Source organism: Peromyscus maniculatus, chromosome 5 (genome assembly GCF_049852395.1).
Source record: "Peromyscus maniculatus bairdii isolate BWxNUB_F1_BW_parent chromosome 5, HU_Pman_BW_mat_3.1, whole genome shotgun sequence".
Taxonomy (NCBI): domain Eukaryota; kingdom Metazoa; phylum Chordata; class Mammalia; order Rodentia; family Cricetidae; genus Peromyscus; species Peromyscus maniculatus.
The window spans coordinates 131,328,432-131,343,324 of NC_134856.1; the positions used below are offsets into that span (position 1 = coordinate 131,328,432).

At 47.5% G+C, this 14,893-nt stretch overlaps 1 long non-coding RNA gene across 4 annotated transcripts in view; it reads left to right on the top strand.

The window, feature by feature from the left end:
* Window positions 1-13,994, top strand: part of LOC107399398 (uncharacterized) — a 67,493-nt gene extending 53,499 nt beyond the window's left edge. The window contains exons 3-8 of one of the 4 annotated variants that reach the window (XR_013051637.1): window positions 2,190-2,811; window positions 3,021-5,176; window positions 5,543-5,988; window positions 6,462-6,915; window positions 8,659-8,710; window positions 10,041-13,994. This is a non-coding gene — a long non-coding RNA (uncharacterized LOC107399398). The remainder of the gene's footprint in view (window positions 1-2,189; window positions 2,812-3,020; window positions 5,177-5,542; window positions 5,989-6,461; window positions 6,916-8,658; window positions 8,711-10,040) is intronic. The other 3 variants (XR_013051638.1, XR_013051639.1, XR_013051640.1) reach the window with 3 other exon arrangements.
* The last annotated feature ends 899 nt before the right edge of the window (window positions 13,995-14,893 follow it).

Sequence of the window (14,893 nt, forward strand, 5' to 3'; positions counted from 1 at the left end):
TGCATTTAATCCCAGCACTTGGGAGGCAGAACCTGACTGATCTCTGTAAGTTCAAAGCCAGCCTGGTCTACAGAGCTGGTGCCAGGACAGCCAAGAAACCCTGTCTCAAAAAACAAAAACAAAAACCCCCGTCTCAAAAAAGCATGCGCGCGGGCACACCCCCCCCCCACACACACACCACCCACAAACAAATACATTTTACCTTAAAAGAGCGAAAGTATTGAGTACTATGAGTCTGCAATGAACTCTTCTCTACTCCTATAGGGGCAGAGGGACAAGCTAGAGGTGTTGGACTTCTGCCAGGGAAGCAACAAGTCCATACTCCCATTCTTGGCTAGCGACAACTATTACTGCTGCTGATGTGCAGGTGAAGACGTTTCTCCCAGAGAGTGTGAGAGCCAAAGTTACATTTTAAGTTTTAATTACTATGCCTAAGGGATCAATGTAACAAAAATGCCTCTAATCTGCAAGCCGGACAAGGACAAGCCAAGGACAGATAGTTCTGAAATGCTGGAAGCTATTGTTTATGGGAGATAACAAGACACACGTTTCCACTCTCCTAAACAAGTTTGTTTGAGCCATACACACTGGATATGCTTGATCACATGTGGGCGGGAGGTTCACAGGCAGAAAATGGTCAGGATGTGTGCTTGCCCCTGATTGGACCTGATGGGAAATGCAATGAATCATGAGTTTTTCTTCTTAAGCCACTGCAAACTGTGATTCTGGGTTGTTTCCCGGGAACCTGGGTATGGTCCTGGCCAGAGCTCATCTGCCTGGCTAGTAGTTAATTAAAGCTTGTTTCAAATTTGGCTTTAAACCGTGGTAGTGTTTTTGTTGTTTTTTTTTTCTCGATTGTTGTGGTGCTGAAATGACTACAGTAACATCATCTTATTTTGACTTCATTTTGTGTTTGCTTAGGCAACTCTCAATCCTCTATCCCCCGCCACCCTCAACTGGCACATCTGCCTTAGCAACACATTTGAGATTTCCATGGCCTTGACCATGGTCCAGATGTATTAACCAAAATAATAAGCAAACTAAAATAATTTAAAAATATATAAGTAAAAAAAATGACATGCTATGTCTGAAATAATTACTATGCTTTGCCAATAATGAACATTTCAAGGTTACTCTGACCCTCTCTAACTTTGGTGTAAATTATGGTCTTTGTGGGGTTTGCCCTTAAAAACTCTGTACCCCTGAGTTTGGACACCAAGAGACTTTTCAGAGGCCGAGCCCATTCTTGGTCTTGCCAACAATAAAAAGGACTTAAGACCTTTAACGGGCTTAATCAGCATTGTTGTCAAAAACTGTCTCATGTGGATCATTTAGTGCTCATAACCAGGATGCTTGAACATGGAAAAAAATCAGATTCCTCAGGAATTGTAATGAACTCTTAAAGCTCATGCTAGGCAAGCATAAGGTGATCTAAGGCTGGGCAGAAGGGGTGGCCGAGAAGAGTGTGGAGCAGAAGCTAAGCTGATGGGTGCCCTGGACTATGCCTGTGGAGCCTCCAGGCACCTGGTCACCTTACCAGCACAGGCCACTTGCACCTTCACTGTGGAGCTTCTAAACCTGGGTGACAGAGACGTGGCCTCTCTCCCAGCCCCACACATGGACCTTCTGTGGAGGGACCTGGAACCTCCAGATGTGGATCCTTGCAGTGTCGGTGAGGGGCTACCGTTCTTTAAACCCATTGACCTGAGTTTAAATGCAAAGGAATTGCATACCTAGAGTGAAGAGATGATGAGATCTTTAAAAGTCAAATTATTATAGAATTTTGGGGCCCAAGTCATAAGTCCATTGAAGCTTTCTACATTCACCCCCTAACTAGTAAATGCCAATATGTTTAATCCAGGGAAGCACAAAGCTTCCAGAGTCTATCCTTAGCTGGGTGATTACTGCTTTCATTAATAAAGTGAGAAGGGTCTTTTTTCTGGTGTGACGGTAAATGTCCTTTACTATCTCGTGTGTTTGTACCATTGGTTCCCCAGTAGGTGGCACTATTTTGGAAAGCTGGGAAATCTTTGAATGTGGGGCCTAGCTGGGAATACTGGGTTTCTGGGAGGCCTGGGAGACTGCTGATACAATGTAACCAGCTGTGTCCCACCACCATACTGTCCCTGCCCTCTGAAAGCCTGAACCAAGTAAATTCTTCCCTCCCTGTGTCATTTTTTTTTTGTCAGGGTGATGCAAACAGCCACAAGAAAATGACTGGTACCTGGGGACAGAAAGAAGAAAGGCGTGTGGGTTATCCCTTGCCATGTTTGGTCTATCCTTCTGTGACCTCACAAGGAGCCATCGTGAATACTTGTAGATGCCTGCCTGGCTCCAGCTGAGTTTTGTGTTACTCCTCAGAGAAGCTGTTGTCTGGGTGGAGAGAAGTTGGACTTGGATGTTGCTTCTGGTAAACTTGGCCTTTCCCGATCAGTTGGACCTCGACTTAGTAAGTTTGCCAGTTAATTGATTTTGACACGGTCTTTTTGATTTGTCTTGTTGTTTTTGAGACTCTAGTTCCTGGCTAGCCTGAAACTCACTGTGTAGACCAGGCTGGCCTGGAACTCCAGGCAATCCATTTGTCCTGCTTCTGGAGTGCTGGAGTTAAAGATTTGCACCACCTTGCCTGGCCAGTTTTGGTTTTTTAAAATTTTTATCTACTTACTGGTTTTGCTTTTGGGTTTGAATTATGCTTATATATTCACTTTTATTTATTAATTATTGCACTTTTATTTTAAAATGTCTTAGTTACTTTTCTGTTGCTGTAACAAAACACCATGACCTATGTGGCTTATAGAAGAGTTTGTTTAGGCCGGGCGGTGGTGGCGCACGCCTTTAATCCCAGCACGCGGGAGGCAGAGCCAGGAGGATCTCTGTGAGTTCGAGGCCAGCCTGGGCTACCAAGTGAGTTCCAGGAAAGGCGCAAAGCTACACAGAGAAACCCTGTCTCGAAAAACCAAAAAAAAAAAAAAAAAAAAAAAAAAAAAAAAAAAAAAAAAAAAAAAGAAGAGTTTGTTTAGAGCTTACAGTTTGAGAGGGTGAGAGTCCATGACTGTCATGGCAGGGAGCATGGCAGCAGGCAGGCAGGCATGGCACTGGAGTAGTAGCCGAGAGCTCACATTTTGAAACACAACCACAAAGTAGAGAGAAAGATTGGACTTGGAAACCTCAGAGTCTGAGTGAGACATATCTTAGTTAGTCCTTCCCAAATAGTTCCACCAACGAGAGGCTGAATGCTGAATGTATGAGCCTATGGGCATTTTTCTCATTCAAACCACCACATAAACTATTTAGGCTTGTCATCTTTTTACTTTGCTTTCTTTTTTATTCTAAAACTTGCGTTAGTATATATTAACTGTACAAGATAAGGGATTTTATTGTGACATTTCCATACATGCATGTAATGAACTTTGATCATCTTTATTAATTCTAGCTCTGACCTTTATTCTTTTTTGTTGACTGTGCTCTGGTGTTTGGTTTGTTCTTACTTTTCCATAACTTTGAAATGCATCATTTGGTTGTTCAAGATAACTTTGGTTTTTATGATATAGAAATTTATAGCCATGAGCTCCTCTCCTGGATCTGCTTTATTTGTTTGTTTGCTTGTTTGTTTTATCTAGCATTGGACAGTGATGTCATTCTCTACAAGTTAGCATATCGGCAGTGGAGGAGGAGCTCAAGGCCAGCCCCTCTGATAAGGAAACCCTCCAAGATAATGACAGGATCTCAATGATCTTTGTCTGTGGCACATTTGCAGAAAGCATGTCTGCTGCATCCACACAGACATGCAGGTAGCTGTGGAGATCTTGCACAGGGGCGTCAACAAGGCCTCCAGCATCACCACTGAGGTGGACCTCATGGAATCTCCAAAACATCCAAATATCATTTAACTCTTCTTAACTGACACATCAGCAAAGCCTTATTTGATCATGAAATTTGCATCAAGGAGGATCCGGAGAGTATCACAGAGGCATTGGCTATACGGAGGAAGAGGAGGCATACCTCATTTTCCACCAGATGGTGCCAGCATTAATTATATTCATGAAAGACACATTGACCGCCTAGAAATAAAACTGGAGAATATCATAGTGGGTGGGACAGGAAATGCCAAACAGTGACTTTGGGTTGGCTACAGAAGTCGCCATTGACTTCAGCAAAAGCCAAAGGAGGCCCATGACCATCTTTCCTTTTTAGCTCACAAGACACTGACTGGAGGGTAGAGACTACCAGGGACTTCCCATTGACATGTGGTGCCTTGGCATAGTGATTTATAATATGGCCATCAGTTGCATACCACATAAAGCATCAACCCCTTCAGATCTGCACAGCCTGATCATGGCCATACACTCCCAGATTCCACCAAACCTGTCTAAAAGCATGCAACATCTCCTTGCATACTTGCTCAAGTACAGGATGACTATAGGCCAGCTCAAGGGGAATCTGTGGCTATATTATTGTGAAGAAGGTTTACCACTAGCCTCCATAGAAACAGCCCCCAGAATCCCAATCACTAGCATTGTGGAAGCCTTGTGCACCATGGGATACAACCTCCAGGAAACTGTGACATCAGCAAGGAACAGCAAGTTTAGTGAGGTGAAGCAACATACAGTATATTGCAACATTGTCTGAGCCATTGATACACTTGTCACCAGCATTGAAGTCAGTGCAGCCCTGTTTGGAAGTGACCCCAGCAGGCCCTCTCCACCTCTTTCCCTGGGGAAGAGGGGACACGAACCTGCTTTTCTTACTTTCCTCTCATCTGGAAAGAGCTCATTGTAGGAGGACGATGAGAAAGGAAGGGGGTAACGCTGCAGAAGCTGCCTGGAGAAGAGAACGCTGTGATCCAGGCCAGCAGGATACCATGGTACCAACATCACAAACAACAGTCTGGGGGAGATTAATACTGGCATGACATCCCGTGACAACCTACTGGATGATCCATCCTCCCTGGCATGACCCTAGGATATGAAGAACCACAGGGGCTGATGAAAGTGACATTGATTTGTCTTCCCAAGAAGCATCCTGGGCCAAGTCTCGCCAGGGACCAGCCCCAGGTTGTGCCACAGCCTCCGAGTCCAGCTGCCACAGGTGGAGAGGGTTTGAGGAGATGGGTTCCTGTGCTTAGAACATCATACAGTTGCCTCCCAGACCCAAAGAGAAGAACTACATCCGCAAGGTAAGAGGCTACAATGAAAGGCGAGGGCAGTGGAGTCCACAGGAAGTCAAATAGGCAGGACCACCATGATACCTCTTATTTTATATTTGCTTTTTACGGGCTCTTTGCAGATTGTACCCATCATAGGATATGAATGATGATGTCTTTCACCTTAGAAGGTGCCTCCCCCTGTTCTTTCTGATGTAGAATCTGGGAAAGTTGAGCCAGAGGTAGACAGCAGAGGGTGTGACTAGGGGTGAGAGGGAGGGAGGAGGGTTTGGCAAAGGGAGGAGTCAGGTGGAGCACTGTGGCACAGCAGAGCAGCTTGTGTTAAGTCCTGTCTGTGTCAGTCACCAACAGAATCCTTTCCATGTGTTTTCTTCCAAGGGAGCATGTCCAGTCCTATGGTTCTTGAACCGTGGGTCTGTGATCGACCTGGTGTGGACTGAGAGCCACTGGAAGGATCAGGACAGAACTCCGGGGAGCTGTCTGCCTACACACCCATTAGATACCAACAGGAATTACGGACAACCCCCTGTGTCACTCCTCCGGCTGCTGGGCCTGAACTGACAGTTCCGGCTGTTTCAGCTCACAGTGGCCCCAGGGCTATGTGCTGGAGCCATGGAGAGACGGTTCACATGGTGTCCACCGGATGAAGCATCACCCACCCCTGGGTCCTGAAGTGCCTCTGGGACTGGGCACCCACAGAGCCCAACAGTCACCTCTGGAAACAGAACTGAGACATTACAAGGCTCAGGTTTTTCACCAGCCTGATCCCTTCAGGCTCAACAGCCTTCTCACTGACCAGCATCTGACAGAAATACAAACATCATGTAAGTCCAAACAGGGAGGGCATCAGAGGAGGAGGGGTAGAGGAAGGGATGGGGAGAGGAGAGGGAAAGGGAAGTATTTGGGAGGAGGGAGGAGAGGAAAGAGAGAGAATGAAGTGGGTGGGGAGGCAGACAGTCTGTCCCGAGGAAATTCTAGTTTCTGAGGAGAGGGAAAGGGATGAGTGTGTTGGGTGGTGCAGAGGCCATGGACAAGCAAGAGCAGGGCAAAAGCCCCCCAAAGAGGAGAGTTGGAAGGGGCAGGGCATAGGCAGCCATGAGGAAAGCAGTGCCTGGCATCGGGGCGCACTCATAGGAGGCGGCCTTGGAAATCTGCTCCTGTCATGGGCAGGAGAGGGAGAGGCAGGATGTGGATGGAAAGGAGAAAGGGAGCCCCATGATCAGGTGGAGACCATGCCTCTTGCTCTGTCTGGGCCAGCCTCAGATAGCTGCTGCCATCTGTGTCTTTGTCTTCTCAGCCCCCCTTTGTCCAGGCCCCTGTGGCAGTGTCTTCTCCTCCTGCCCCATGCTTCCACAAGCTCTTCTGATGTTTCCTACCAACCCAAGGGATTCCTGGACTTTCACTTGGACTGGACCACTGACATGATGCATTGGAAAGATAAGCAGGCCCTGCCAGGCCTTGGACACAGCAGCCCTCACGAGGCCAGCAGTCACTGGTCTACTTCGTGTCCAATGCCATCTTTGGGATCAGGCCTACAGGGAAACTGATGGCCGTGGGACTGGGACTGTGGCCAGTGGTGCTGTGTGGAGCCCTGAGGAATGAGGTGTCTGCAGTGTGGACTGGGTACCCTCAGGTAGAGAGTGGCTCCTTGAGTTAACAGGCCACCCATGCTAAATGCAGGGGTCTACTCTATGGGACTCTCGCTACTGACGATGACATTAAGTTCACTAAGTGCCAGCCTGTGGTAGAAGGTGAGTTGGTGAAGCCTGGTCTTGACTTGATACTGGCCCAAGTGTAAAGAAGGGAAACAGGAGGTTGTTGAGGCCGGCCTCTCACAACCCCCAGGGGAAAGCATAATGGCTAGCCTTGCTGAAGAGTGAAAGAGGACCTATTGAGCCAGGCCGCAGGTCCACACTCTGACCCTCTGTCCTTTGTGGAGGACCAGACAATATTACAATGAATGGCCATATGCTCTCCCATCAGTATGGAATGGAAGCCATGCTCTCTTGGTACGTATACATCCCACTGTACAATTCTAACTGCCAGGTGAGTTGCACAGGGGAAACAGAGGCAGAGACACTGAGCAGCTTGCTCAGGGGGTCAGAGTGGGCTTGAGTCAGGTCTTTGGTCCTGTTCCCTTTAATGAAACCAGAGCCTGAGAAAAGAGAAAGATAGGTGCGATTGCCCTACAGGGAACAGGCCAGATGGCCTAGAGCTTCAGCATGGATGGTGGTCTCTGAGAGAGGGCTAGTCTCTGGTATGCACAGAGATACTTCCCACTAGGCTTGAGAACTTTTGTTGTACCACAGTGATGTCTGCACTGCCCGGGACCCTGGGTTGGTGACTTTGAACTCCTCCCTAAGAAAAGAGAGGAAAGCAGCCGACCCACCAGCCCAGCACACTCTCCCATGGCCACTTGCACGTCCTTACCCTGACAGTGGGAGTGAAGACCAGCACTAGAGCTCTTACATACATCCTCCTCATGTAGCCCACAAGTGTCTGTCTCTCACAGGAGCACACTCTGGACCAACTTAGGAGTGGTGCGCAGTCTGCTCCTGGGGAAAGCACGGGCTTTCTAGGGTGGCATCACGGAACTTAGGAGCCAGGCCTTTTGGCCCTCGCCATAATTCTGTGTGGCCTCTGACTGTGTTTTGGAGTTCAGATCTCAACTCCAGAGCTCCTGACAGGCCATCCTTTCTGCCATCAGTTCTGTTGGCACGGTGGGCCCCCATGTTGTGTGAAAGGCTCATTTGCTCAGTGTCTTTCGCCTGACCCAAATGGACAAATGCAAGTGAGTTGAGGTGTGGTGGGTAGAAGACTCAGGTCAGACCTCTGGTCTGAGGAAGCAGATCTTACATGACAGCCCAGAGGCAGCAGCAGGGCTCAGCCTTGGGTGGGATCCTGTCTGAGGAACACTGACTGAGGACATCCATCTAAGTGCGACATAGACTGAAGGATTGATAACCTAAGAGCCTCAGGCAGCTGAGACTCCCTGAAGGAATACTTGACACAGTGGTAATTGCAGCTAAGGGCAGGAGGCCTCGGGACAAGGGGTCAGCAAGTCCGCAAAACTCCTGATGAGGCCGTGAACTTGGTAAGAGCTCCCACCAAAATTATGAGCTTGGGAAGGAAGAAAACAGAGCTGCAGGCAAACAGCTTCCTATCCAAAAGGTCCCTTTGCTACCCGGAACAACTCCAAGCCCCCTGGATGCCGGAGCACAAGAACCCCCAAGGAGAGACTGCACCTCTCCATTTGTTTCTCTCGTTTTGACGGTGTCCCATCAAGCCAGGTCGATCATAGACAGCCCCTTCTTGTGTTTTCCAAAAGATAAAACATAAATGTGTTCATGCACAGTACAACTGAGTCAAGGGTGGATGAGAGAAAGCTTCCTGGGAAATGTGGATTTCACGTTATCCATGAGCACAGAGGGCAGGCAGCTTGTCAATTAGAGGAAGAATGGGCCCAGCTGATTTTTGTCCTTTCTCACTGTCAGGTGAGGAGGAGGAGGCAGAGCAAGACCAGGAAGAAAAATGCTTCTGTAAAAGGTAGGTTTCTGCTTTCCTCTAGAGAGGCCATTCCATCTGCCCTGCCCCTCAGTGATGAGAGCCATGTTTCTGAGGATACAGGATGTGGAACACCGAGAAAGAAGAGGAGGCTGCTGGGAAGGACATCAGAATCAGGGAAACTCCCCAGGTCCTGGATAGAAGGAAGCTGTGCTTGGCCTGGGGTGGGTGCTGCCCATGGGGGTGCGGTTCAAGGCCGTGGAGTGATGCTGTGCCTGTGTATGGGGGACTCCCAGGTCCACCTGACAACAGGTAGCTGCAGTTCTCTCTGGCCCACCCCTCTTTCAGATGACTGGTCCAGTGTCCCTCATGGTGTTGTATGGGGATGACAGGGGTTGAGGGAGGAGCGAGGAGAGTGTAATGGAGAGATCTGGTCCCTCCATGCCACCTGCTCATTTTCAGTGTCCCGTGTGCTTGCACACTGGCGGTTGGCATCAGAGTCCTCGCATGGATGGTCTTTAAGAGAGATTTTAAAAAATCTTTTAAAATTTCTAAATATTTAAAAAAAAAACATCTCCTGTGTGTAGATGTAACCAATCGTCTTATTCAATAAGAAACACAAAGCCAATACAGAGATGAAAGCCAAGCAGTCAGAGCAACAGCTAAGAGCTAAAAATCTTACCCTTCACTGTCGCTGTTGCACTACCTCTCCGAAAGAGAGCTACTTCCTGTGTGTCTGTCTTTTTATAGTGTTTTTGTTCTGCCTTCTCATTGGTTGTAAACCCAACCACATGAACTCCTAGTCACTGCCTGTCTGTACAGACCTCCAGATCTTCTATGGTTGGTATTGAGATTAAAGGCATGTATCTCCATGCTGGCTGTATCCTTGAACACACAGAGATCCCCTTAGCTCTGCCTCCCAAGAGCTGGGATTAAAGGCATGCACCACTACCGCCCAGCTTCTGCTAAGGTTTGCTATTAACTCTGACCCCCAGGCAACTTTATTTATTAACATACAAATCACATTTTAGTACAAATAAAATATCATCATACCTGTGAGATGGTTATTTCCAGGTTGTAGGATGGCAGAAAGAATGTGGAGACCACCCAGAATGCACCACAACCTGGGAAAATGTAAGGATCTGCCTCTCTTGAGATTATTTATACCAAGACTCAGGGTGTGTCATTAGGGTCTGGGGCAATTCATAGAGTATACACCATGTCGAGTTGAATTGCAATATATCACAGCTACAAAGGGACAGAGGTGGGATATGTAGGTAGTGGATACAGGTGCCATATTTATACCGATTGATGGGCCTCTTGACCGGTCACTCTGCTTGGAGCTGATGCTTTTGCCTCCTGTCTTCTGCAGCCCCATCAAGCAACTTTCCTGGACTCTATGCCATGCTCCTCTTGAAACTCTAATGAGAAACGGGATCAGCTCCCCTCTCTCAGCTGCTGTCTTACCTCAAGGTCTTGGAGGATCTTATACAGAGGAAATTTAGCCAGATTTTCTGGGGCATGTCCTCTGTGCTCTCTGAGTCAGTGGTGGCTACTGCCTGGGTCTCCAAGAGGCCTTGCTCTGCAAGACATAAAACCGTGAGGTTCAGTGATACAGTTGATCCTTTCCCAGCTCTACCTCCTGCTCAAGGACCTCCACAGATTTCTCAGGCCCAGCGATTGCCCCACCAACTTGTGACACCAAACGTGGTGGGTGTGACAGAGGTCCAGACACTCAACAGCCTCCCAAGCTCTGCATCAAACCAAGCACTTTCTGCATCCACAAGTAGGGCCAGTGGAACAACATGTTGTAACATTGAGATGAAGGTATTGGCATCCCTCCTGACTGAAAACCATCCCTGGCAGCAGGATCTGGAGTGGAAAGACACCATAGGCTCTAATGTCCAAAATCATCAAGCAGCCATTAGCCGGCCCACTCACAACTTGCCCAGGGACATCCCACCCGCTGAAGCTATCAGGTCGGCCTCCATCCCTCCTGACCATTGTCAGTTCCTCCAGCACCATGAGGAGCCACAGAGTAAATACAGGATGATGGAGGTGAGAATACAAGGCCCCCCCTTCAGGTTTCTCCCATCCCAGGAACTGACGCAGCTGCAGGGACGCTTCCCAGCAAACAGTCGTCGCCAGTCTAAGGACAAGCCTGAACTCCCCCAGCCTGCCCAGCCCTCCATCCTCTACTACAAAAGCTACAAGTCGAGTCAGATGATGGAGACTACGCCCTCAGGGATGCCCTTAAAGAAGGACCCAGCAAAACGTAAAATACACGACCCCAACAAGGAGGGCCCCAGTTTTAGGGCCAAAGCCTTGCCTTGCACTTCAAGCAGCACCCCTGGTTTTTCACATTTTGTGTGTGAAAATGCATCTTTGACTGCCCTTCTTGTGGGTTATAAAGGTTTATGTGGGACAGGCCATAATAGACCCACTTTTCTCAGTAAATCTTTGCAATCGATCAATAGAATGAAGAGTGTTCTCCCTGACATTGTGATGATTCTTTGCATCTATTGGGTTCTGTAATGGTTGCAGCCATGAGGACTTTTTTATTCCCTATCCCAGGAACGGTTACTAGAATACAAAGAGAGGGCTCAGAAGTAACCAGTATGATCAGTAATACTGCTGCGCTTATAGCAAACATATTAGCAGACATGAATCAAGAGATGGTGAACTGAGGACCACAGTTTCGCAGAATAGATATTTGTTGCTCCAGCATAATCTTGGGTGTCAAGAATTTTCTGGCATGTGTTGCTTTAATGTGTCATATTTTCCCCATACTATTTTTGGTTGAATTAATGTTTAGCATAAAGAGATAGAGAAAATCCCTCATGACCCTTTAATGACCATCATAATTCAGATGGTTTTCCCCTTTCCTTGGTCCTCTGTTAGCTGTTCTTAAAATTCTCTTGTGCTTGCCTGTGTAATTAGACTAGCCAGAAAGGCAATGCATTCAACCATGGCCTCTATTACAGCTATTATTTTTTCCTTAAAGCTTAGAAATGGGGAGATGTAGAAGGACGTGCGCTCTTCATGCTCACAGATAAGCACTAGAGAAACCAGGAATGTCAAACACACAGGATTGTCTCCTTAGTGGAGGAGATGGATACCTGTTTTCCATCCAGAGGGCTGGAGTGGATGCAGTTAACAGCCTGGCGAGCTCTGCTATCTGTAGGGCTGGGACACACCTGAATCCCCTAGGCTATTATGTTTATCCCAGACTCTCCCTCCCTGGACTTTATCTTTAGCTTTGTTTCTCAGTCAATAGAACCCAACATAAGGGGAGACATCACAAATAGTTTATAGGTTGGTGACCTCTAGGCTGTCTATATGACTGAGACCATACAAGATCTTCCTGTATAGCTATAAATCGTTTGTTTTTACTATTTTACTCTTTTGAGGGGCCCACCACCTAGCTCCCAAATAAATCACACATAGAGGTTTATTCTTAATTATGATTGCCCGGCCTTATCTTGGCTTGTTTCTTGCCAGATTTCTTTAACTTAAATTATCCTATCCACCCTTTGCCTCTGGGCTTTTCCCATTCTCTTATTTCTGTAAATCTTACTCGTATTCCATAGTTTGCTATGTAGCTGGGTGGCTGGCCCCTGGAGTCCTCCTCCTTCTCTGGCTACTTCTTTCTTCTCCCAGATTTCTCCTTCTATTTATCCTTTCTGCCTGCCAGTCCTGCCTATTTCTCTCTCCTGCCTCACTATTGGCCGTTCAGCTCTTCATTAGACCATCAGGTGTTTTAGACAGGCACAGTAACACAGCTTCACAGAGATAAACAAATGCAACAGAAACAAAAGTAACATACCTTAAAATAATATTCCCCAACAATAGAGCCCATCTTTGTGGTGTAGGCCACATGTATTTGCAAAGAGTTTCAATGTAGTCATGCTTTAAGCTTAAAATTTTATTGTGCACATGGGATTGAGATAATTATCAGGAAACTTTTTACAAAGTTGTACTGTACTTAAATACCTAAAAAATAAACTGTCCAGTGTTAGACCCTAAAAGTTTGAACCAACTCCAGCTACTGAGTTGTGTTGAAGCAGATTTCCTTCTTGCCACATGTGGATCAATACTTCGCCAGCTATGGCATTGGCATACACCTCCACATTCACCCAGCTCAAGGATACAGCCATGAGTGAGAGTCGGTCCTCCCTCGATATGCCAGGAGAGGGACAGGCTCTGCCAGAAAGTTATCTGAAGAAAATCATAAGGATTTTCTACAATATCTCAACCTCAGCACAAAAGACAAGGGGCAGGGGATTCTCTGAAGAGTGAAAAATCCCCATCAGCTACTGTAATGACCCAGGAGTAAGTCACAAGAGAAAAGCTCAACTGTAGTATGGTAGTTGAAATGCAATACATCATGAATGTTGTGGTACAGATCCTGGTGAACTGGCTGGGCCTTAATGGGACCCATCAGAGGGACAATGGTGTAAAGTGGAACCTCTGACATCCCAGCTGAGTGGCTCTTTTCACTCTTCTGAGGGTTTCTATGACCCAAAGAAAAGCCAGCCAATGAGAAGAATGAGCTGTGGTCACCACACTAGCTCCAAATGATACGACCATCCATTCATGCACAGGGGAGTTAGAGCAATCAGGTGTTGGTGCCCAGAGAGCCTGTGATCAGCATCAGAACAGTGAAGAGAGGAATGGACTTGGACCAACTCCCCACTCCCAAGGGGAACAACCATCCATGTAGGAACAGGGGAACTGGAGACAAACAGCAATTAGATGTTGATGCCCAGAGAGCCTATGACCCAGATCAATTGAGAATGAAGAGTGGAAGGGGCTGCTGTCCACATGCCAGCCCCAAAGGACACAAACATCTATTTATGCACAGAGATGTTGGAGATAAACAGCAATCAGGCATTGTCCAGAGGGCCTGTGACCCACACTAAGTACAGAGAAAGGAATGGGCTGTGGCCACCTCTCCAGTTCCAAAGAGAACAACTATCCAGTCACATACAAGGGAAGGCAAGACAAGGAGCAATCATATGCTGCTGCCCAGAGAGCTGGTCACTCCAAATGGACCTTACCAGCATAGGCCAAGGAGCAGGTGCCTCAGGCCACCTTGGCCTTTATGCATCACGAAATCTTCCAAAAGCTGTCCCATCATCCAGCCATTGTTTCCCCCAATGCTTTCCTGGTAATAAACGCTGGCCTTTTTTTCCTGCAAAGAAAATCAATATGGCTAATTTAAGAAAATCAAAGAAAAGCTAATGGCTCCTTCCCAGATAGGAGCCGCTTCCTCGTTCATGCTGGTGCTTTTCAGTGCAGTGGTTTCTGTCTTACAGGGATGGGGAGGGGGGGGGGGGTCAGCATTCCTTCTTCCTCAGTGCAGTCTCTGGAAGGGGTGGGGCATGTGGGGAAGGCAAGGTCACTTTGAGGTGTCATCCTCACCCAGTTCCATCACTGTGCACTTATCATTCCATCATTACAGAGACAACAGAATCTAGGGATCTTTCAGGATGAGCCAACCCTGTGAAGACCCCACCCAGGTCTGTGGCTCATTGTCTTTTCCTTACTTTGCTCCACCTTGATGTTTGTGTCACTGTGCAGGTTGGTGTGCAAAGACAACAGACAGCCAAGGACCTTCTCATGTCACAAACTGTTCCAGCCCTCAGTTCAAAGGTGGGACAGTCTCGACAGGACAGGCACAGATGCATCACCTTGATGCAGGCTGAGGAGGGGCTGAGCTCCTCTTACCTCAGCCTGGGTGACAGGGCAGTGACACTGTCTGCAGTCTGCCTTCCTTTCTGACCAGAGCAGGGGCCACAATAGAACTTGTAGTGTGTGAATCGGGTGGCTCCTGAGGGCTGTGTCACACAGGCCTGCCTAGTAACTCAGGAAGTGCCTGCAGAGAAGCTACAAACATCTCATTGGGGTCACTCAGTTCCCTCCCTGGAGACCTGTATCCATCCTGCCATGCCATCACCATGCTAACATCTGGATATGCAGCTCATGTGATGTTGTACCAATGCTTCTCTGGTGTAGAATGTCTAAGTCAGCTTGTAGATTGGTTCCTGGTGGAAGATTTCCATATGGATAACAATGTGGAAATCTACATTCCTACTTTACATTCTTTCTGGGCTCTGAGGAGATGAAAGACCTGTCCACGTTCACTGTCTGGCACAGTTCATCAGTCTTTCTTCATATTTTTGTTGACTCTGTACTCTATCTTGCCAAGCCCTGTCCCAAACA